Source organism: Vulpes lagopus, chromosome 4 (genome assembly GCF_018345385.1).
Source record: "Vulpes lagopus strain Blue_001 chromosome 4, ASM1834538v1, whole genome shotgun sequence".
Taxonomy (NCBI): domain Eukaryota; kingdom Metazoa; phylum Chordata; class Mammalia; order Carnivora; family Canidae; genus Vulpes; species Vulpes lagopus.
In genome coordinates, this window is record NC_054827.1 from 117,577,246 (window position 1) to 117,601,326 (window position 24,081).

At 40.5% G+C, this 24,081-nt stretch overlaps 1 protein-coding gene across 7 annotated transcripts in view; it reads right to left on the bottom strand.

Moving 5' to 3' along the window:
- Positions 1–24,081, bottom strand: part of ZFAND6 (zinc finger AN1-type containing 6) — a 64,407-nt gene that overhangs the window by 24,432 nt on the left and 15,894 nt on the right. For 3 of the 7 annotated variants that reach the window (XM_041751792.1, XM_041751791.1, XM_041751790.1), the window contains one exon: positions 8,918–9,078. The exons of the other annotated variants lie outside the window; for them this stretch is intronic. The gene's annotated coding sequence lies outside the window, so the exon portion shown is untranslated. The remainder of the gene's footprint in view (positions 1–8,917; positions 9,079–24,081) is intronic. 7 annotated transcript variants of the gene reach the window in all.

Here is a 24,081-nt window from a genome sequence, read left to right on the forward strand (position 1 = left end):
AATGTATCCTGACATATTTTTGGGTCTGGGAACACTCAAAAGTCTTCCATATAAATTAATGATAAAGGCTTCCTCACTGTAGCCTATTCATCTTCCAGAAGGTTTCACAGGCATGCTCTACTGCATGTATGTTCATCCTTGGCAGGTGCTACCAGTTTCCCAAAGTGAAACAATTCGTACAATTCTACTGGTAATGAAAGAATATCTCCTGGTAACAAAAGAGCATTCCAGTTACTCCCCATTTTACCAGTATGTGGCACACTGTGCTGCACAGGGCTGAGTAGTGGCCCCAGACCTGTCTATGTCCTATCCCCTGGAACCTGTGAACATTACCTTCTAAGAGGGGGAGCTTGCCCTGGATTTCCTTGGTGGGCCTGAACTGTAAGAGGCGGAAGGAGTTCCGAGACACATAGAGAAGGGGGTGCAGAGACAGAGGTAGAGCCTGGAGTGATGTGGCCAGGAGCCAGGGGATGCCTGCAGCCAGAATCTGGAAACAAAGAAAGCATTCTCTCCAGAAGCTTCTCCGCAGGGAGCATGGCACTGCCAACACCTGATCTTGAACCATGGGCCTTCAGAACTGTGGGAGAAGAAACCTTTGCTGTTTCTAAGCCTCCGGTTTGAGGTAAACTGTCACAGCAGACCTGAGAACCAATGCGTCTGTCTTTCTATTTTAAGTGTTCTCATGGGTGTAGTGATGTCTCAGCTGTCTCAGGCTTCCTACTATTGCGAAGACTAAGGCAGCTGAACACACCTCCATGTGCTTACTGGCCAGTTGGGGGTCCTCTAGTGTCAAGTGCCTGTTTAAGGTTTTCATGCATCCTGAACCTGTTGGATTGATAGATTAACAATACTGATAAACTTTTCTCGTATGTTGATAGCCAGTGATTTACTAAGTCTGTGCTTTACTCCACGGTCATAAACATGTCCTCTCCTCCATTTTAGAACCTCACCTTTCACACTGCAGTCTGCAATCCATCCAGGGTTGGGTTTTTTTTGTTTTTTTTTTTAAATAAGGTATGGGTAGAGATTCAGATTCATGTGTTTCTGCACATGGCTACCTAATTACTCTAAAGCCATTATTAAAGAGACTGCCCTTCCCAGCGGCACTACAACCTCATCTCTGTCCACGCACTGGGCACCATGTACATACAAAGCCTCTCACACTCACTCTAGCAGTCCACTTGACTGTCTATCCTGTTCTGAACTACTATAGATTTTGGATATCTGGTATTAGTTCAGGCTCAAACATCTACTATCAGTTTTATTCTTCCTCAAGATTGTGCTGCTTTTTTTGTTTGTTTGTTTTCTTGTTTTTTTTTTTGATTGTGCTGCTTCTTTATGGCTCTTTGCATTTCTATACAAATTTTAGAGTTGGTTTGTCAATTTCTATTAAAAAAAAAAATACCCAACAGGATTATGTTCAATCTTCAGATGTACAAACACAGCATAAGCCTCAATTTACTTAGGTCTCCTTTAAATGTCCAACGTGTTACAGTGTTCATGAAGAGGACTTGTATTACCTTGTTAGACGTTCCTAGGTATGGGATTTGTTAACACTGACTCTAAAATGGTATATTCTAAAAACCTCATTTTCTACTTGTTTGCCAGCCAGTTCCCAAGTGGCCCCAGGGATCCTCAGGCCACTGGTATTCAGGCCCCCCTTAGCCCTCTCCCACACTGTATCAGTGTTGATCCAGAATACCATGTAAGCAATGCTGTACCCCTTCTGACCTAGCCATGAAAGATGCTGTGGCTACTGCCTTGCTCTCTCTCTCTCCCTCTTGATCATCCATTGGGAAGGCCTCTGGCCAAGAGTTATGTGAGTGAACTCAGGAGCCCATCCTTCAGCCCTGTTCAGTTTCCAGAGGACTGCAACCTCACGGGAGACCCTGAGGCAGAACCACGCAGCTCAACTACCTCCATATTCCTGACAGAAATTATGTGAGATCATCAATTGTTTAAGTTTTGAGGTACTCTGTTATACAGCAATTGATAACATTAGTTGCTAGTACAGAAATCCCCTTGCTTCTGTTCTTGTCCTCCTATAGTCTATTTTCAATACCAGCCGTGATCATGTTAAGATCCAGAGCACATCACACCACTAGCTTGCTCAAAATCCTCCAAAGGCTTTCCGGTTACCAAGAGTAAAAGTCAAATTCCTTACCATGACAGAGGCTCCTCATCATTGGCTCCCCGACTCCCTGACAATACATACCTCCAGGCAAGCCAGGTCTGCCTTCGTCTTGAGGACTTTGTACTTCTACCGTCCACCCCCCAGACAACCTCATGAGCAGGTTCCCTCACCTCCCTCAGGCCTTTAATCGCATGTCACCCTTTGGGGGAGAATGTCCCGTTACCACTCTATTTAAAATTACCCCCAGCATCATTAGCCTTTCCAGCTTTATTATTCTTCAATGTCCTTAATTTCAATCTTAATTTACTATTAAGTCACATTTATTTTGTCTGTCTTTCCCCTACTAAAATGCTATCTCAGTAACAGCAGGGAATTTGTCCATTTTGTTCAGTGCTGCTTAAAATAATGCTTGGCACATGGTAGGCATTCAGTATTTGCAGAATGCATGCACAAACGAAGTAGCCCTGCCACTTTGCCAGCACACAACCTGGAGTGCTCAAATATTTACTACAAGGCAAGAAACTGGAATAGACTCTTCTTTAAAAAAAAACTGAACTTGCTGTTTGACAAGAGATCCAGGTCTGCCAGCAGGGGACACTACTTTGGTTAGGTAGTGTATGCACTGAACAAAGATGGTTAGCTTCATGCTCCAATGCTCCAAGCTCATGGATGTGTTTTCCAATTCAGCCCGCTGAGGGAGGGCTTCACTAGGAGGTTCGAACACTATATGTAGTAATTTTATCATTAAACCTAAGATGCAATTTTAGGTTCTCAAACTGACCTAGGTTCCACATTGTATACCTTAAAGAATCAAGACACAGTTACTATCTGCACAAGGCAACTGAATCTCCTTCTCTGCAAAAAAGTGAGGGGGACGGGGAGGGACCCTCTCCTATTTCCCACTGGGTTCCACATTTATGGGTTTTCATTCACTCTTTTTCTCAAAAAGATTAACACAGAATACGATTTTTATATATGCAAGATCCACATGCAAAATCACTTTTTAAAATTCTCTCCTCTTTGATCTTGAAGCTTGTAATTCAATCATGAAGACTGTGCCTCATTCTCTGCCCCATCACTGTTTCAGGACACTCTTCCCCTAAGGCAAATCTCCAATGCAGCTTCCAGTAGTTGTGAATGAATCTCTCTGATTTCTTCTAATATAGCCAACCTTCACATTTAAATCTCTTCCATTCCCCTGAAACCGTGCAACACTTTTTATATGAATAACTGGCTTTACTATTTCATGTTCTGCCTCACTGACCTACTCTGACACACTGGCATCCCAGAGCAGAGTCTTCCTCCTGCCTGTTTTCCAGCCACATGTCCCATTAGAGTCACCCCAGGACAGAGCTTGGGCACACAGCCCCTACTCTGCATCTCATCTCTGGGAAAGGCCTAGCACTGATACCAGTAAAACAGACAGTAACTTCTAGGAATCAACAGTGTTCTTTAATACAAACTGAAATATGAATGATTAGTGGATAATATGGTCTGTAAGGACTAAGAGTAGACTAGACTAGAACAGAAAAAAATGTATTAAATACACAAACCAATTACTTGGTTTGCTCAGGGTTTTACCCCAGCGGTGCAGACTAGGGATTGATCAACTTTTTCTAAAAGACCCAAGGCTCTGTGTACTCTGTGACAGTCCATTGGGGCTACTTCACTTTGATAATGAGAAGCCACCACATTATAAAAATGGATGGGCTGTGTTCTAATACAACTTTTATTTACACAAAGAGGTGGCCAAAAGGTTTTGTTTGGCTAGCAGGCCACAGTGTGCCAATCCCAGTTCTAGACCAAATGCCAGGCACAGAGGAAATTCTCAAACAGATTCTGGATGAACAAATGAATGGTTTCCAAAATGTTTTAGGTGGAATGCTATCAGAAAAGATAGTAAAATTATACAAGAGTGAATCAGTTTCACTTTCTTTTGTCACAGCCCTTCCTACAAGGGTGTCCTGCTTGATAAGCTTATTGTGGTGCCTACTGATTTATCAGGAACTGTAGAACAGTAGGCATGATACAATTCTGCTCGAGGATCAATAGATGTATAAGGACAGGAATATTAATGTGTGATTTTCACATATCTGTAGATATCACATCCAACTCCAAAATTACAGTAAGCCCTATCAGCCACAAAAACACAAAATGAAGGGCAGCCCAGGTGGCTTAGCGGTTTAGCGCCGCCTTTGGCCCAGGGCGTGATCCTGGAGACCCAGGATCGAGTCCCACATCAGGCTCCCTGCATGGAGCCTGCTTCTCCCTCTGCCTGTGTCTCTGCCTCTCTCTGTGTGTGTGTGTCTCTCATGAATAAATAAATAAAAATCTTAAAAAAAAAAAAAAAAAACCTCCACAAAATGCTAATAAGCAATACCAAAAAACACAGTTTTTGGTACTCTACTTTCATAGAGGTATTTAAAAAAATAGTTGCCCAAAGTAATTGCAAGACATTCCAGAAGCTGATAACTCTTTTTCAGTTAAAATGTAATACCTTGGAGAGAGGGATAACAAATACATTGTGAGAAGAACAACTATGAACCATCACAAACAACCGTATATACATAGGACAACCTGATATGTAGTATGGCAGAGTAGAAAGAACAAAGAATGGACTTAATCTTCAAGTTGGTTCTGACTCTGCCACCTTCAATGTAGATAAATGGTCAGCCTCTGGTTCCTCATGTTAAAATTTAGTGATAATCTGTCTTTTTTAATTTATAGGACTTTAGGAAATCAATTGAGACCATGATTGTGGAACACTTTATGACCTATAAACAGTAATATAAATCTCCAATTTTGGTGGCTTTTAAGTCAACCCCTTGCAGGCCCCTCTGTGAGGGAAAGCTGCACAGTGCCAGGTACTTGGTAGAAGCTGCAGTCATAAAGCCAAGAATCCTCACCTGCCCACAGCTAACCCAAGAGGCGCCCTCATCACAGACTGATTGCCCGCTAGCAAACCTCTGAGCACATCCTCCCTGACTACTGAAGCCATACGGCCTTCTGGACTAAAAGTGAGAGGGAATGGTTTCTAAATCCTCCTCTCTGAAGTTCATGAAAGGACACACTGGTCATTTTGGATAACTGCCAGTGAAAAACTCACTAGAGGCCCGGAACAGAAGAAGGTGGGAGTGGCTCTGCATGTAAACCTGCAGGCCACAGGGAACCCAATCCCCTAGAGTAGGAAGGAGGGTTTCTCCAGAACTGTTCACTAATACCTCACCACCACCACTGTTGATGCACCTCCTGCTGTTCTGAAAAGGAGTTCAAGTGACTTTAAAAGTGCATGCTGTATGACATTAGAAGCAAGCAAAAATGGCTGATACAGTGAAAAATGGAAGGAAAAGCAAGGAGAGGTCAGGTATATTGTCAATAAACACATGCCCATAAGGGTGTATTTGTGAAATAGAAGCCATCCATTTGACTCTATTCACCCTAGCAGTTAAGGCAAAGAAGAATATGATCAGCAAAGAGGTAAAATATCCGAAAGAAAAGAAAAATCAATTATCTAGAAGTTCAATTAACTTGACTCATATGACTTAAGATCATTTCCTCTACAGTTGGTAAGTAGAGCATAACGTGAAAGGGTCAACAGATCTGTCAAGTAAAGTACACGTTTCTGGGGGTTGTTTACTGATATCACCTTTTAATATAAACAATAATATCATGGCCCAACTTCAGTTAATGGGCAGTGTGCCAGAAGCCAGAGTCACAAAATCTGCAAGCATCTGAGGGTGTGCATGGACTTAGCATATATGCTTAGCATTCCAGCGGTCCTTCATCGGGTTTGTGTCTCACTGTGTGTGCTTCGTTCTACTCAACTACTGTGGAGGCAGAGGGCAGGGAGTGGGAGGACAAAGAGGAGATGGCACACGGAAACCTCTCTCCTCTAGTATTTTTACAGATCAGGTTTCTAGAAAAGACTGCATTTAAACAAAGAGGTTTTAATGGCTAGAATACAGAAAATCCACCCTAAGTTCCTGGTTAAGAGCACACAGTGCCCGATGGCAAGCCAACCTGGGCTAGGGTTGGGAGGCTACCACCAACAACTCCAGAGCATCATCAGACCACAGGCCTGGTTAGGTGGCCACTCCACCTCTGGCTTAAGATACTCTGAGTAGGTATCCATAGGTCATCATTCCATCTTATATTCTCCAAACTTTTCCTCTAAATTAAAAAATCAAATCAGAAAGCCACACACTTAGATATGTATTCGTAGGCTCTCACTGAACAAGTCAGCCCTTATCACTACGTATGAGGCCCTGTGCTACGGCCTTACATGAAGTACGGCCTTCGGTTCCCACTGTATCCCCATGAGGGGAGCTCCAGGAGCATACCCCCACCACCCACTTTTCAGTTACAGAAATTAAAATTGACACGCCAATCACTGTCTCCCTGTGAACATCCCCCTTTAATAGATTCTGCACTACTTGCAACTCTTGCTGTTCTGATGGTACCATGGGTAATACTCCAGTTAAGCTAACTAGACCTGGGTGATCACATGACTCAATGAACCAACCTAAATTCAGATGTGGGGATGGGGAAGAGACAGAATATCAGATACATTAAAAGATACCAAGGCTGCAAACTTCTTGCAATTCTTTTAGGATTTTTCATTCTTTTATCCTTTCTTTAGTTAGAACAGTTATCTGTCCAAATGTGTTCTGCTCTTTGATTATAATCTAGCAAACAGTGAGCTCCTGTAGAACACAGAGCCATGTTTCTACTTCTTGGTATACCCTGAACTCCTGCACTATTTCTAAATACACAGTAAGAGTGATTCTCAGGCTAAAATCCAGACTGCTTTGGTGCCTGTAGCAGGATCGTCCAAAAGAGAGAAGATTCCCCTTCAATTAAAACTGCCAACTGATACCTAGCCCTTCCTTAAAGTCTTCAGATTCGTGTACCACCCATGCCACCACTCTTTCAAAGATGCTTCTGTATCAGAAAGCACTCTGATGAAGCAGCATCCAAACATAAAAAATGGCTTGCTTTAATCCGAGCAGCAGTCAATACAGACAGAATTCAATACCTGGAACACTGCTTGGCCCCCTCAGTGCTCATCCATGCCTTCACTGCAAAAAAGCTGTAATGATTTTTGTATATTGCCTAAAAATCACTTTACCTAAAACCCAGAGAAAACACACCTAACTTTCACCAAGATTTTGAAAGAAATATTTTTGTTTACTTTCCTCTTCCTTTGTAGACTTAAGTCTGATGCAAGAGCCAATCTTTTGTGTTCCAGACAAGTAAAGAGTTGTGTGTCACTGAGAAATGTCACATTTAACAGAACTGCACTACCTAGATCCAAATCCAACTACCTAGAAAATACATGAGCCACACCAGGCTACTGAGAATTTGAAACAGGGCTAGTGTACATAGCTGACAGGGAACAGGAGGGCAGAAGAGTTAAGGATTTCCATCCTACTACTAAGGAAATGCCTCCCATGATACCTACCTCAAAACCCCTTAACTTTGTGACTTTCCAAATTCTTAATCCTAAAGCCTTTAAAATCTATTCCTCTGAGGATTTGGAATATACCATTTAGTATTCCTCCTCTTAAAGAAGCAAAAGTTTAAATAATAACAGTATTTTACAAGTATTGATGACTCACTCAGCCTCACAAGATCCCATATCAGATTGTAATGTCTGCTTTCCAGATTACAGGCACTAAAGCACAGAAAGGCTGAAGTCACTCGTTCAATAAAACATGCTGTGCAAAGGGACATCTGGGACCTGACCTCATACATGGGGCATGCTCCTCATGAGCTTCTTAAATGTCTTCTCATTCACTGATTCTAAAGACTGTCAACTTTGACTTTTCTTCCACCAAGACATTTGTGATGTGAAAGAGAAAGCAAATTCATCTTCATGCAAATACCATTCCCTCCACTCCATGTGACAGTTTGCTCACAGCAACATCTTGTATTTTAATCACCTCATCTATACGTATCATGTATTCCTCTAAGGGGGAAAATCAAGTTAAGAGTCTTACTCCTAAATCCACGTAGGAAAAAAAAAACCCAACACAAAACAAAGGAAAAAAATAAACAAAAGAAAAAACACAACCAGGGAACAGCAGGGGGGACAAAAAAAAAAAAAAAGCCCCCACCCCCGCTGGCCTCCTGTTGATTCCTAAGGCAGTAACTTTTAATATGAGAAAAAGAATTTTTTCTTCAATAGGTACTTATATTATCAAAGCAAGCCTTTAAAACACAAAGTTGGTAAGTTGAAAAGACTTCCAAACTGCATTTAGACAACAAGAATTTATTTATTTGGAAGTATATGCTTTGTCTGGTTAAACAGAACTATTTAAAAATTAAGCAATTTAATTGTAATTTAAATTATGAAATTATTCCTAAGAGCAATTTCCTATATTAATACAGAACACTGTATTCCCAAAATACATTTTTATGGTTGTTTGGTAAAAATATTAATATAAAAATGCTATGAAAGAAACTGTAAAAGAAGCTGCAATCTTAAGAATTAAAATCTTTTGCTTCACTCTAATAAGATCAGTTAATACAAATTCCCATGCTTAAAATATATCTGAAAAAAGATGCATGATCACTGATACTTAATATTTTTTTCTCAAAAATATTTTATAAATAAAAATCTACCACCCACTCCACCCTCAGTATCCTACCCACCAGAAAAAAAACAGACTCTAAAAAAAAATGTGTCATCATGCTGACTCAAGTGTATCGTCAAACACTTTAGATTTAAAAAATTTAGTTACTATTCCCAATGACCTAGGGCTACAGGTTAAGTCTACTCACACAGTTGAGGTTGATGGGCAAACAGCTGTCCTGTATCTTGAGACACACATTAGCCTCCTGCCTTCCCTAGCCTCATAAGCAGCTACTTAAAGTTTGAGTTTTATGCAAGAAAACATTGTAAAGCCTTCAGTGTTTTACTGCAGCAGACTTCAGATTCATTCCTGTAACACATTTAACATGAAACAGAGTTGAGACAGTTAAAATTGTGTACATTTTAATTGTCTAAAATTTTTAAAGTGTTTTCACTATTATAGCTACATAAAAAGGCTTGTTGAAGTAAAATTAAGTAATAAAAACATTTTATTTGGTATTTGACACCAATATAGCAACATGTAACTTCACCATATAAATTTTTCTTCACCTGGCCCCAGGCTAGGTGAGCAAGAATTACTTTTTATATACCATCTATACCCAAAATAAGCAAAACTAGGTATACTTTTTTGCTTTTCTAAAGTTTAGTTAATTTATTTAGCACAAACAGCCAGCAACTAAAGAAAAAATTTTACAGTCAAAGGGGATGACTTCAGTATCCTTGGGACACTCCAGGGTAGAGAGAATGAGATCCCTGGTCCTGTTTTGATAGAGGTAAGAGGTCGGTTTCGGACATCTACTATGAAAGTTTACAGTACATTTACCCACAGATTCAAATTTCTATAGTAGCACTATTGTTACAGGAAGGCTTGCCTGGAAAACAGAACTGCATTCAATCAAAGTGTCCTAGAATACCCAGGTTAACTACTTCCCACCTACACGTATAACATGGGTCTCAAATTTTCTACAAAAAATTTTAGGAGATGATTTAGTACTTCACAGAGTAAACTTACTAATTATAATAGCAACATGGTTTAGAAATATGAGAAGTAACATCCCAATACTCAAATTTCACTGAGCATTTTTTTTTTTTCACTGAGCATTTTTAAAGTATTACTTAACACTGAAATAAGCTACTGCATATTTACTATAAAAGAAAATTGTTTATATTTTACTTATACTGTGCATATAAATGATTTAAGAAATAATTCAAGCCTCATAAAAGCTATAACTCGATGGGAGTAACTTTCACACGAGTTGAAGTGTTTGTCCAAGAGTCTCCCCTGTGCTGCAGCAGAACTCAAACTTCTTGAGTGTCGCCTTAGGTTTAAATAAGCCTACAGTAAAACACAATAGCTAACAAATAAATGGTACCATATCTTGGGCTGTAAAACAGAAGCACACTTTCTGAATGATAACAATAACATTTAATGAGTGATTACAGTGTAATAGGCCCCATCCTGAAAATGTTACATGCACACTTAATCCTCATTCCACCATAAAGGGTGGGTACAATTATTACTAACCCCTTACAGATTATGGAGCTGAAGAGTCTGGAGATGCTAGAAACCTGTTTAAGATCACAGAGCCAATAAGTGACAGAGATAGGCCTTGAATCCAGATTTATTTGTCTCCAAAGCCTGGTGCTTCGAGCATCAATCTAGATTAATGTGGTGCAACAGCAGTCCAGTGTCCTAATCAACCACACCTAGAACAGGTACCTGGATATGGCTCCCCATGAGAAGGGATGGTGCTAATGAATGAATGCCATCAGGTAACCAACAGGATGGCTACAAATTCAGGAAAGCCATCTCTCACAAGAAATGACTGTGAGAAATGGAAGTAACCTAGGGAAGAGACAGAAAGCAATGCGTTTTGAAGGGCTGTTACAGAGGAGGAAAAGAGCAGGCTTATCTCATGTGGTGCAAAAGTACAGAATTTGAAACAATGTGTGGAAGTCTCAGAAGACAAATTCCAGTTCAACATAGGACACTTTCTGATTCTAGGGAATCCAAAAGCTGGAATAGACTCCCTCCTATATTACTGAGTCTGTGCAATTCAGTGCACAGACCTCAACTACCACAGTAAAAACTGATTCAGCCAAAATGACCAAAGCACACTGAAAGTCTTTGCAGATGCAGGCTCGACAGGTAATAGTGTATACTGAGTCTCAAAATTACCACTCCACACATTCCTAATTACAAAATGAAAAATAACAATCCTTTAAATGGAAGAATCTGGCAGATACCACATTAACTAAAAGATAAAAAATTAATATCACTGATAATGGGACAGATGGGCATGTTGCCTCCTGATGTGATGCACTGAGAAGCACGCGTCACTAGTGGAGCATCCCTGCCAACACTACAGCTCCTAAATTTAATCACAAGGACGTATCAGACAAACCTAGATTGAGAGGATTCTGTAAATAAATGGTCACTCTTCAAACAATGTCTATGTCCTACAAGACAAGGAAAGGTGAAAGAAGTGCTCCTGACTCAGGGAAAATAAAGCAGTATAGTAACTAAATGCATCAGGTGATTCTGGGCTGGATCCTGGACTGGAGAAAAATTAATGAAGGAAGGACATGATGGGAAAAAGAGAGAAATCCAAAAGTGGACTGTATTAGAGAATTCTATTAGATCAGTGTTAAGTTTCCTTCCTTTATTTGATAAGTGAACTGTCTTTGAAAATACAAGAATGGCCTTATCAGAAAATGTGCAAGCATTACATGGTAAACGGACAGGATGCACAAACTTACTGTCACACAGTTCAGAAAAAAATACAAGAGAGAATGAGAGTGAATGTGGCAAAGGATTAACAGTAGGTAAATCTTGCTAAGAGGTATATGGGAATTACTTTTTTTATATGGGAATTATTTATACTATCAATGTAACTTTCTATAATTGTGAAATGATTTCAAAATAAAACCTGAGAAAAATAAATATTTGAAGCTGATGTTCTAAGGATTCTGAATACCGAACAAGTGGACCATTATCCAATCTGATCTCCATATATTCAAACTCCTATCCAACAGCAACCTGAAGTCCTCTTTGATTAACCTATGTGGATGGATGACTTAAAAAGTGCTGAATGACGACACAGGCCATTCCACACTGATGATAAGGTATGACTCAGGAGATCTGAGTCAAGGGCACATGTGGGTCCTCCCAACCTTGTTACCCTGCTGCAACCTCCCCCAAACCACACAGCAGTCAGAGAGGCAGACCTCTCCCACTGGCCAACTGCTCTTCTTCAACTGGGGAATGCAGAAGGGTGCCACCTTGCTAAAAACTCCAGGTAAATTTCTGCTTATGCCAGGTAACAAAGCAGAACCAAAACAGGAGATGAGTGATCAACAAGATGCAAGGAAAATAGTAAAACAAACATCCCTCCCCAAACAAAACTCAATAATGCCAATAAAAAGCTGATAGAGCACACATTCACTACAGAGCACCTGGAAAGGACAAGCTAACAGAATGTTAATCACTGAGAAGCTGGCCCCCAAATGGGTAATACACAACATTTCAGTGCCATGAAGCCACAAAATAAAGAGGGAGGAAAAAAGAGAAAACAGTGAGGAAGAATACGAAGCAAGCATAAGAAAGGCTACTAACACCCAGCTCATCTTCCTCCCCAGTGCCTTGGCCTATTTTCCCCTCCCTGTTTTCAGTTCAATTTAGTCTTCTCCTGTACTCCAGCTCACCTATGGTTATAAGGGCCTCTGTAAGACTAACAGCTGTAAGAGCACAGCTCTGACTACAGTATAACTATTTGCATGTTATAACCATACTCTTTTTTTTTTTCCCTCTTCAAGAGGCACAGAACAATAGTCTCTCTATTAGGAAAAATCTCACAAACAATTCACTTTGGAAAGGAGTAGAATGATAGCACTATGTGTACTAACAAAGAAGGCAGGAATTGGAGGGATAGATATCCAGCAATATTAGAAAGTCAAGGCTGAGCAAAGATGAACTGGGAAGAAAGGATGATTGTAGTCTCCTATACTCAAGATCCCCTCCAACAGGTATGAGCATCCTGTGGCCCACTGCTTACTGTACTTTAGCTAATTCCAGATCAACTCTGTTACAGAGCTGTGGCCTTCTTTCAGGCAGGCTCTCTAGCAGATTAATCTCTGTAACCCAACAGCAAACTATCTTGTCTAAAGAAGGCACATTATAGGCCCTTACAGAATGCTTAATTGCAAAACAAGGCAAAGGTACTTTATCCTGACCTGAATACCTGTGTTCGCTGCCATTTTCTCAGGCAGTGCATTATCAAATCCTTTGCCCATTGGATCTATGCACTAGCTTTCCAATTTTTCCTCCGATCTCAATTCAAACTCCAATCTTTGAATGCTGCAGGTTGATGCCCTTTCAATACAAGAATCATAATAATCCACTTTGTAAAAGAAAGCTAACTCAAACTTAAAATTTAAGTCAATTTTGGACCAAAAATCCTTAATTTAAGAAATATGGGATGTGAGGGGCACATGGGTGGCACAGTTATTGAGCACCTGAATCTTGGTTTTAGCTTGGGTTGTGATCTTGGGGTCCTGAGATCAAGCCCCACGTCAGGCTCCACCCTCAGTGCAAAGTCGGCTTGAGATTCTCCTCCACACACCCCCCCCCCAAATAAATAAATCTTAAGAAAAAAAAAAAAGAAATATGGGTTGTATATCCGTATGGACATTTATATGTATACATACATATCTGGGAGGGCAGGAAGCAAGTTTTCAGGCATTCTTTGCTTCTAAATCTATCTTACCTAACACTGCCAAGATTGTAACAGACACAAGGAGTTAGCTTTAAGCCAGCCAAAAGCAAAGACCAAGGAGAGTAGGATTCAAAATTCCAAGAGGGGGGCACCTGGGTGGCTCAGTCGGTGAAGCATCTGCTTCAGCTCAGGTCACCATCCCCAGGTCCTCTGATTAAGCCCCCCAGTCAGACTCCCTGCTCAGTAGAGAGTCTGCTTCTCCCTCTCCTTCTGCCCTCCCCTGCACCCCCACCCCCTGCTTGTGCTCCCTGTCTCTTAAATAAATGTCTTTAAAACAAAACAAAAAACAAAATTTCAAGAAAGAGTTAAAGAGTTCTCCTAACCCAACCTCTGAACACAGTTTCCCTATATAACCTTTACATCAATGTTTCTCAAACACATGGATTAACAGCAGAAAATCACAAATTTCTAGGTCCTAACCCACACCTACTTAAATCAGTTTCTGGAGATGGATACCAAGGATTAGCATTCTAACAAGCTTCCGAGGAATTCTTAGATTCAAGTCTGAGAACCACTACTTTAGATACATACTGGGAAATATTATTTTAGCACAAAACACAGTAAAAACACAGTAAATACATATTTACAGCTGAAATGAAAACAAGTTTCAAATTACCACATTGTAACTTTGGAATAATTTCGGCCAACTAAAATTAGGTGAAAGGATGCATCTCAAAAGTAATGTCAAAAAACAATGGTTTCTCACTACAAACTCTGGAGAACCACTATTTAAAATTTTAGGAAGTGCTTTTTGTTGGCTGGACAAAAGCAAACATGGTCTGTAAGTAACCAAAGTAGCTGGTAGGGAACAAGTGGTTCCCTCCACTCTTCAGTAATGGACATAACTACAATAAGAATGGTATTAGTAGACATCTGCTGCTCAGAACTTGGGGCAAAAAATTTTAGCAAAACTTGGAGGAGACGGGGGTTCAAGTACACAGGAAGAATTTTTCAAGATGGTATGTCCTGAACTAATACAGTGTTCTACTCCCAGGGTGATTATGGTCCATTTTATGTGCTTTCCTATGAAATGCTGGAAAGGCACTGAAGGCACCGTGATAGAACAGGAAATGAGCACAGACTTCCAATTTCAGGATTACAGAATAAAACAGTTTCTCTCATACTCATGCAGTAACAAGGAGGACAAGAAATAGAACACAAATTCTGTCTTCAATGAAACACAAGACAAGTGTAACCCTGAACCACAATCCAATTACAATCATGGTGAGAGAAGGCCTGGAAGATGAAGGACTAAAGGGAGGAAAAGCCAACAGGCTGAAGGCAAAGGGATGGATACAGCACAAGCCATCTGACCCGGAAAGAAACCTGAAAGTTGTTTGAAAAATGAAAATTTGTATAAAGAAAATTTAGATCTTCCCTCTGCTCACCAATCCCACTCCTACCTACAAAAAAGAGCTCAAAGTGCAAACAGAAAAGTTTATCAGGCAAAACAGTGCATGTAAACAGAAGAACTGAAAAAAACATTACTTTTTGAAAGCCTCCTTGTAGCAAGCACTGAACTAATAAGAACTTTACTTTTTCAAAATTATTTTTAAGTTTAAGGAATTATAATTTTCAGCATGTCACACATTTAAAGCATGTATATGATATATACTTCTTGAAATCTTAAGAGATACACTTAGCTCATCTTTATATTATCCAAATCACAAAACCAGTCCTCGTTGACCTCACTCCTCAGACTGGCATGTATGGTGGAAAAGCTGTGGCAGCTGGAGGCAAAGAAACACTAGTTTGGAGAGTCAGAATCCCTGGCTCCACTCTCTCTGCCTCAATTATTTTGGGGGTGAGTACCAATTAACACAAGAACATGGTCAATGCTACCTTCGTATACTAACACAAGTCAAGTCCTTCTTCACCGAGGGGCCTATTTTTCAGAGAGAACTGAGACTTTCATAAGCTTTTCCTGGGTTTTATCCTTTTATAGAATAGGTAACACATGTGACATGTACACAAATAAATGTATGACTTCACAGAACAAAGCTACAATACATCTACTGTGCTTAAATTATTCCAAGATGTGGGACACCTGGGTGGCTCAGTGGTTGAGCACCTGCCTTCAGTCCTGGGCATGATCCTGGAGTCCCGGATTCGAGTCCCAACATCAGCCTCCCTGCATGGAGCCTGCTTCTCTCTCTGCCTAGTCTCTGCCTCTCTCTCGGTCTCTCTCATGAATGAATATATAAAATCTTTAAAAAAAATTATTCCAAGATGTTCACATTTTGTAGAGAATAGCTATAGTTAATGTAGCTTCTTTTCCTGCTTTTTCTAAATTTCTGAAACCAACTACAATGCACTGAAGGTTTCCAGCAAAAAAGATGGAATGTCATTCATATTCCATATTCTGATTAGGCAAACATAAATTATAAAATAGTCAGATCTGTTGGGATTATGATCATTTGGAAACGCTCAGCTGTGGCCCCCACCTTACAGAAACTCAGTCACTATCTTGCTGCCTGCGCTCTCTGTACTATGGGCATTACTAAACACTTGGTTGTCTCTTCTAACTGTTGAAGAACCCAGGCCTAACAAAGGACAGCATTATAAAAAATTAAGACAGCATTATAAAAAAAAATCACATTAAAATTTTTGCCTAAATGAAACTCATTTGTTGAAAATAATTAGATAAGAGGTGCTAAGAACTGTTTCCTTCAAAAAGATATTTAATTATTCCAAGAAAACTATCTAAATCATTAGAATAATAAAATATGGCTTAGAGTTCAGTCATACATAGACCAGCAATTAAACATCCAGACTCCTCAGAGATGCCCCTATGCTCTCACCTACCCTCAGTCTCTAGTTTCACATGCACCCCCTTACCTCATTCACTATTTAGAAAAATATATATATTTAAAAAACAAAACAAAACAACCCCATCACCTCATAGGCTACTATTCCACTGACTAAAAAGACAAGATCAATGAAATCCTACTTTGGAAGTTTTTGCTTTATGACTTTCTCTTCCTCCTACTTGCCAAATGGGATCACACCTAAGGAGACCTTATCTTTTGAAGAAAAACCTAGGATGTGTGATCTAACAACATGATAGAACAGTTTGCTGGAAAATACATGTACCTTTGAGAGGGTTGGAGGACAGGGCAGACATGTTAGTCTACCTCAAATTTCTGTACTGCTTCCAAACGTGACCCTGAATTTTATGGGCCCTAAAAGGTATGGTATTTCTGAAATACTCCATTCATTTAGAAGGGCAATTAAAAATATTCAAAAACTGGAACACCCAAAGGCAGCATGGCTCCTGGAACCAGATCTCAAAATCTCCACGCCTGGTATCTTTTTTTTTTTTTTTAAATATACTTTTTTAAGATTTTATTTATTCATGAGCAACACAGAGAGGAGAGAAAGAAGCAGAGACACCGGCAGAGGGAGAAGCAGGCTCCATGCAGGGAGCCTGACATGGGACTCGATCTCCAGGATCACACCCTGGGCTGAAGGCGGGCGCTAAATCGCTGCCCCTGCCCAGGATCACACCCGGGCCGCCCCTGGTATCTGTGTTTTTTATGAACGAAGCTTCAGTCTCACAGCTCTAAAGTAGGAGCACAGAGCAAGTGTCTCCAAAATAAGACAAGCTAGTAGCTACATCAGAGGAGCAGGACGAGCCACAAGCAGAAGTGATAATGTCCATGACAAATGCTATACTTGTGTTGTCTCCTCTAATCTTCATAATGTTCCTTCCAAGTAGGGACCTGTGTCTCCTCCATTCTAGAGATGAGGAAACTGAGCCTTAGTGAGATGATGGAACCTGATTGGGACAAACCACTACTAAGCAGGAAAGCAAGGATCTGAACCCAGAGAGTCTGACTCCAAAGCCCAAGCACCTATACATGCCAAAACCCCAAGGAGAGATGTGATACAGATTCTGACAGGTGAACTGTGGTCTCTAGTCAATTCAAGAGGCATTTCCTGAGTACCAAAAGTATGTGCCAGATACTGAAGAGGTACACAGACACGTGCACGCATGCGTACAGACACTTGATCTGGATTCAAATCCCTGCTTTACCATTCAATAGCTATGCAACCTGAGTAAGTTTCCGCTTACAGCAGTGACTTCAGTGAAAAAATTGCATAAGGAATTTGTTAATCCCTGGGCCAAAGACAGGCGCTAAACCGCTGCGCCACCCAGGGATCCCCTTAAAAATGATTTATTTATTTATTTAAATTCCTAATGAATTTTTTATTTATTTATTTAAATTCCTAATGAATTTTTTATTTATTTATTTATGATAGTCACACAGAGAGAGAGAGGCAGAGACACAGGCAGAGGGAGAAGCAGCTCCATGCACCGGGAGCCCGACGTGGGATTCGATCCTGGGTCTCCAGGATCGCGCCCTGGGCCAAAGACAGGCGCTAAACCGCTGCGCCACCCAGGGATCCCCTTAAAAATGATTTATTTATTTATTTATTTAAATTCCTAATGAATTTTTTATTTATTTATGATAGTCACAGAGAGAGAGAGGCAGAGACACAGGCAGAGGGAGAAGCAGCTCCATGCACCGGGAGCCCGACGTGGGATTCGATCCTGGGTCTCCAGGATCGCGCCCTGGGCCAAAGGCAGGCGCCAAACCGCTGCGCCACCCAGGGATCTCCATATGCAAAGGAATGAAGTTTGCCCCTTACTTTATACTATGTACAAAAATGACCTGAAAATGGACAAAACACCTAAACATATAAACTATAAAACTCCTAAAAGAAAACATACCGTGAAAGACTGGATGTTGGATTTAGCAAGGATTTCTTGGATATGACCAAAAGCACAGGTAACCAAAAGCACAGGTAACAAAAGATAATTTTGGACATTATCAAAATTTAAAAATTCTGTCCAAAGGACACAATCAGCAGAGTAAAATGGCAACCTGCAGAATGGGAGAAAATATGTGCAAATGCTATCGTCAGATAGGTATCCAGAAAATACAGAGAACTACAACTCAAAAACAAAAAACCCAACCCAATCCAAAAATGGGGCAAAGAACTTGGACAGACATATCCCCAAAGAAGACATACTAATATATGACCAAGAAGCACATGAAAAGATGTTCAACATCTGAGCAATCATTAGAAAATGCAAATCACCACCACAATGAGATACCACTTCATACCACTGGAAGCTAACTTCAAAAAGGCAAAGTCCCAACCCAATCCAAAAATGGGGCAAAGAACTTGGACAGACATATCCCCAAAGAAGACATACTAATATATGACCAAGAAGCACATGAAAAGATGTTCAACATCTGAGCAATCATTAGAAAATGCAAATCACCACCACAATGAGATACCACTTCATACCACCTGGATAGCTAACTTCAAAAAGGCAAGTATTGGTGAGAATGTGGAAAAATTGGGACCCTTGCACAATGGTGGTGAAAATGTAACATGATAGAGCTTCTACAGAAAAGTTTGGTGGTTCCTCAGAAAGCTAAATGGAGAATGACCATATGATCCACCAACTCCACTTCTGGGCATATTACCAAAGATGTGAAAACAGGAACTGGACAGTTATTTCTCCCCCAGAGTTTACAGCAGCACTACTCAAAACGGCCAAAAGGTAGAAAGACCCTGAATGTCTGCAGATAGTTGAATGGTTAAACAGAGTAAGATATACATACTCACAATGGAATATTAGTCTTTAGTAGGAGTGAAATTCTCATACTAAGTGAAATAAGCCAGACACAAAAGGACAAATTCTGTTTGATTCCACTTTTACAAAGAACCTCAGGTGCACCATGCTCAGTTGGTAGAGCATGAGACTCTTTTTTTTTTTTTTTTTTTGAGCATGAGACTCTTAATCTTGGGGTCATGAGTTCAAGCCCCACACTGGTGTAGAGCTTACTGTAAAACAACAACAGAGAGAACTTCAAATAGGCAAATTCACAGAGACACAAATAATAGGAATTACTGGGGAGCAGGGATGGGGAGTTCCTGTTTAATGGGTACAGTTTCAAGACAAGTTCTGGAGATGGTCAGCAGTAATGGCTGCACATTAGCGTACATGCATTTAATACCAATCAACTCTACACTTAAAAATGATTTATTTATTTATTTATTTATTTATTTATTTATTTAAATTCCTAATGAATTTTTTATTTATTTATGATAGTCACACAGAGAGAGAGAGGCAGAGACACAAGCAGAGGAAGAAGCAGGCTCCATGCGCCGGGAGCCCGACGTGGGACTCGATCCCGGGTCTCCAGGATCGCGCCCCGGGCCAAAGGCAGGCGCCAAACCACTGCGCCACCCAGGGATCCCCTTAAAAATGATTTAAATGGTTTATTTTTATGTGTATTTTACCACAATAAAAAATAAAGAAAAAAGGACCAAGCTAATGACAGGTGTTACAACATGGATGCACCTCAAAGACATGCTGGTGACAGTAGCCAAACTCAAAAGACCACATTAATATATATTTCATTTAAATATTCAGAAAGAACAAGTCTACAAGGGACAGTGACCAGATATATTGATTACCCAGGACTGGGGCTGGGGAATGAGACCTGTTTATAAACAGGCTTGAGGGATCTTTTCAGAATGACGGAAATGTTCTAAGTGGAGTGTGGTAATAAACACATAACTTTGTAAATTTATTTTTTTTTTAATTTTATTTATTTATGATAGTCACAGAGAGAGAGAGAGAGAGGCAGAGACACAGGCAGAGGGAGAAGCAGGCTCCATGTACCGGGAGCCCGATGTGGGATTTGATCCCGGGTCTCCAGGATCGCGCCCTGGGCCAAAGGCAGGCGCCAAACCGCTGCGCCACCCAGGGATCCCAACTTTGTAAATTTATTTAAAATTACTGAATTGGGGCAGCCCCGGTGGCGCAGCGGTTTAGTGCCACCTGCAGCCCAAGGCAAGATCCTGGAGACCCTGGATCAAGTCCCACGTCAGGCTCTCTGCATGGAGCCTGCTTCTCCTTCTGCCTATGTCTCTCTGCCTCTCTCTCTCTCTCTCTCTCTGTCTCTATGAATAAATAAAATCTTTAAAAAATAAAATTACTGAATTGAACTCTTACTAAATGGGTGAATTTTACAAAATACAGAGATCATTAAAAAAAACCTCACATACCCTCCGGTGTGGGTACAGATAAACTAGTATGTATGTATGTATGTATGTATGTATGTATGTATGTATTTATTTATTTATTTATGAATGATAGTCACACAGAGAGAGAGAGAGGCAGAGACACAGGCAGAGGGAGAAGCAGGCTCCATGCACCGGGAGCCCGACGTGGGATTCGATCCTGGGTCTCCAGGATCGCGCCCTGGGCCAAAGACAGGCGCTAAACCGCTGCGCCACCCAGGGATCCCGATAAACTAGCTTTTACACAGACTAGCTCACCTTTCTGGTGAGAATATAAAGTAGTATAACTTTTCTCTAAAACAACAAGTTAAAAACGCATATAGTCTTCGACCCAAAACTCCACTTTGAATTTACCCTAAGGACATAATTATCGTGGCACTATGTCTAACAATAAAATAATCAGTCCCAAAGTAAAAAGAATATCTGGTGGTTACACAAACAATGGTGCTTTGTGTGATAGAGCGCTGTGCAGCCATCAGCCATGATGCCCTTGCCTACCAGACTCCCATAAGCAGCTCTACTGCAAAGCCTGTTTCCTTTAACCTCCTATACCATCTGCAACTGACACATCACCTTAGCACGCTGCACACATTCATGTTTTAATAAAGAATAATAACATGGAAAGATCTCACATTATGAAACTGTGATTTCTCAAAAAACTAAAAAATAATACATTTGCATGTGCATAGGAAAAAAAGCCTAGAGAGATATAAAAGCAAAATATCCACTTTCATCCCTAGGTAGCTAGACTGTAAGTGAATTTTTTTTGGTCTATTCATTTAAAAAATTTTTAATAATATGTATTACACTTCCACAGGTGGAAAACAATTTCAGAGGTGGAACTGCCTCAAGCAATAAGGTGTAAGGATTGGTCTTTGGAGTGGGTTGCTAAAGCTCAATGGATACACAAGTCACCAAGTTTTAACAATTGAATTTATTTATTCAATAAGAATTAAGTATTTCTTATGTACAAGCCACTGTTATAGGCTCTGAGGATACAGGAATAAAAAAAAAAAAAAAATCCAAAATCTCTTCATTCACAGAAGTAGAAAGTCACATGGATGGCTGAATGGGATGAAGCAGAACTTAAATCGGGTGCCAAATCCTCAATAAACATGAAAATGATGTAGAGAAAATAATGAATAGGAAAAAAGCTACGATAGATCACTAGGTTTTTGCCTGGAAGAGTAATAATGATCTGCAAATAACAAATGGAGCTAGAAAACACAGACCTCACATCCCTTTTAACTTCTTGGTGTGGAGTATGGCATCAGCTGCCACCAATTTCAAGTAGAAAGTACAATTTCACAGTAGAGTGGTGGCTTCTGGGAAGAGAAAAGTTGCAGTTAGGGGCAGGTGACAAAGAAATATTCTGTGAAGAGTTAAAGATCTTGTTCCCTCTAGAAAAGAGCTGTAGAGCACAAAGTAGAGTACACCGTACGGCATAAGAATAAAGTGGGCATGGCAGGAATTAAATGACCTCAAAATTCTTCACCAAGTTTAGGCTGCAGCCTAGGAGGCATTTTGAAGGTCAAAGATGCAAGAGGATCATGATGTGGTCCTCAGGTGCTGGGCCAGCATGTCTCATTTATCTGTGTGTCCTCAGAGTCTAATAGCCAGCCAAAGTGTGCAGGCTAATAGTGTCAAACACCCTCAACGGTTTACTTCAAAATTCAACACTGCTTGAGAACTTGTTCCAAAAAAATACCTCTGCCTGACAGTAATTTCTTTCAAGGAACTATCACTCACTTTGCCAACTTGGCTTACTAACTCGCTAGTCAATTTTGATCTCTCTTTCAAATGGAAATTAGTAGTTAGGTCCTTGATCCTTCAGATCTCACCCTTTTATGCAATTATACCTGGTTTAAGTCCACATCTTCCCACTTTTGGCCAGTCACACTTCAATCATTAGACAGATCTCATGATAAATCTCACCTAATCTCTTGTCTTCTGAGCTTATTTTCAGTAACTACCTGTGTACTATACTCACTTCCCCTGCCCACATTACTAACCAATGAACCTGCTGAACAGGTATCTTAAATGGTCTATGCTTAAATAGATTTAAAGAAAGGCAGAGTGACCTCAATTCAAACTGCTGTTGATTCTTACCAGCAACGTAACCTTGAACCCCTTCTGCTGCCACTCTACTGCCAAAGTAAATAATCAAGCAAATATACCTGGTCAGACCACTCCCCAGATCAATAACACAATGGCTTTCCATCACTAAGAGAACAGACTCTGCTGGCCTGCCTATCCAGCCTAGTTCTCCTGTCATTCTTTCATTCTCCTGTCATTCTTTCTTAAGGGGGTCTTGAAGCTCCCCACGTCTATGCTGTTAATCATTATCTTGCAAGTGCTTTACTCTCCAGCTACAAGACCCACCCTATTCCATCCCTTTTATTCAATCTGGGTAACTTTTAGTATCTTCTTAATCTTAGTATAAGTACTTTCTCCTCTATAAAGTCTTCTCTCACTCTCTGCTCTTATTAAAACCTGAGGTCTTGGGGCGCCTGGGTGGCTCAGCGGTTGAGCATCTACTTTCAGCTCAGGTCATGATCCTGGGGTCCTGGGATTGAGTCCCACATCAGGCTCCTTGCTGGGAGCCTGCTTCTCCCTCTGCCTGTGTCTCTGCCTCTCATGAATACATATAATCTATAAAAACAAACAAACCTGATGTCTTTTCCCCTTATATCTCCAAACATTTTAATCCTTCTGGATAGGTTTCCCCAAGATATCGTAAGTTCCTGCCAAAGCACCTAGTAGGTGATCAAGAAATCTGCAGAATATCTGTCAATGTGGGTACCACTACCAGGAGTTCACAGGGCTAGAAGGTTAAAAATAATAAAGAAGAAAGCACAGTGCTCAGTACACCACCATTTTATCTGCACCATATCCACGTCAGAAATTTTTGTAAAAGAAAATTAAGAAAGGTAAAGACAGGGTGACTGATGAATAAATCTCCACAAAAACTTCTAATTTTGAGCTCACAGTAAATCAAAGAACAGAAGATGTGAACTCAGCAAAAGGTGGGGAGAAGTCATGGTCCCAGCCTTACAAAGACCCAATAGAGCTGGAATTCCACCAATTCTATCATCTGACACTCACTGGAATAAGAAAGGTGTACTCCTTACCTCTCCCAGGAAGTCATCTGGCCTTGAGCTCACAATCCTAAAGTTCAAGAAGATTAGTAAAATTACTCAGATTACCATGGAGCTTCCCAAAACAATCCTGGCAGTCTCCCCACCTTGAGTATCTTTTCTTCTCCAAGCAAATCTGAATGGCAGGATCATGCACTGGTGTCAGACCTGCCAAACTGAACGTGCCATAACCAGCTGTCTGACTTTTGTAAGTGGTGTAAATTCCCTACGCACCTCAGTATCATCACCTGTGGAACAGACAATGAGACTCAGCTCATGTACTGTTTGTTGTGAGGATTTGAACAGTTAAGTATGGGAACAAAAGGAAACCTC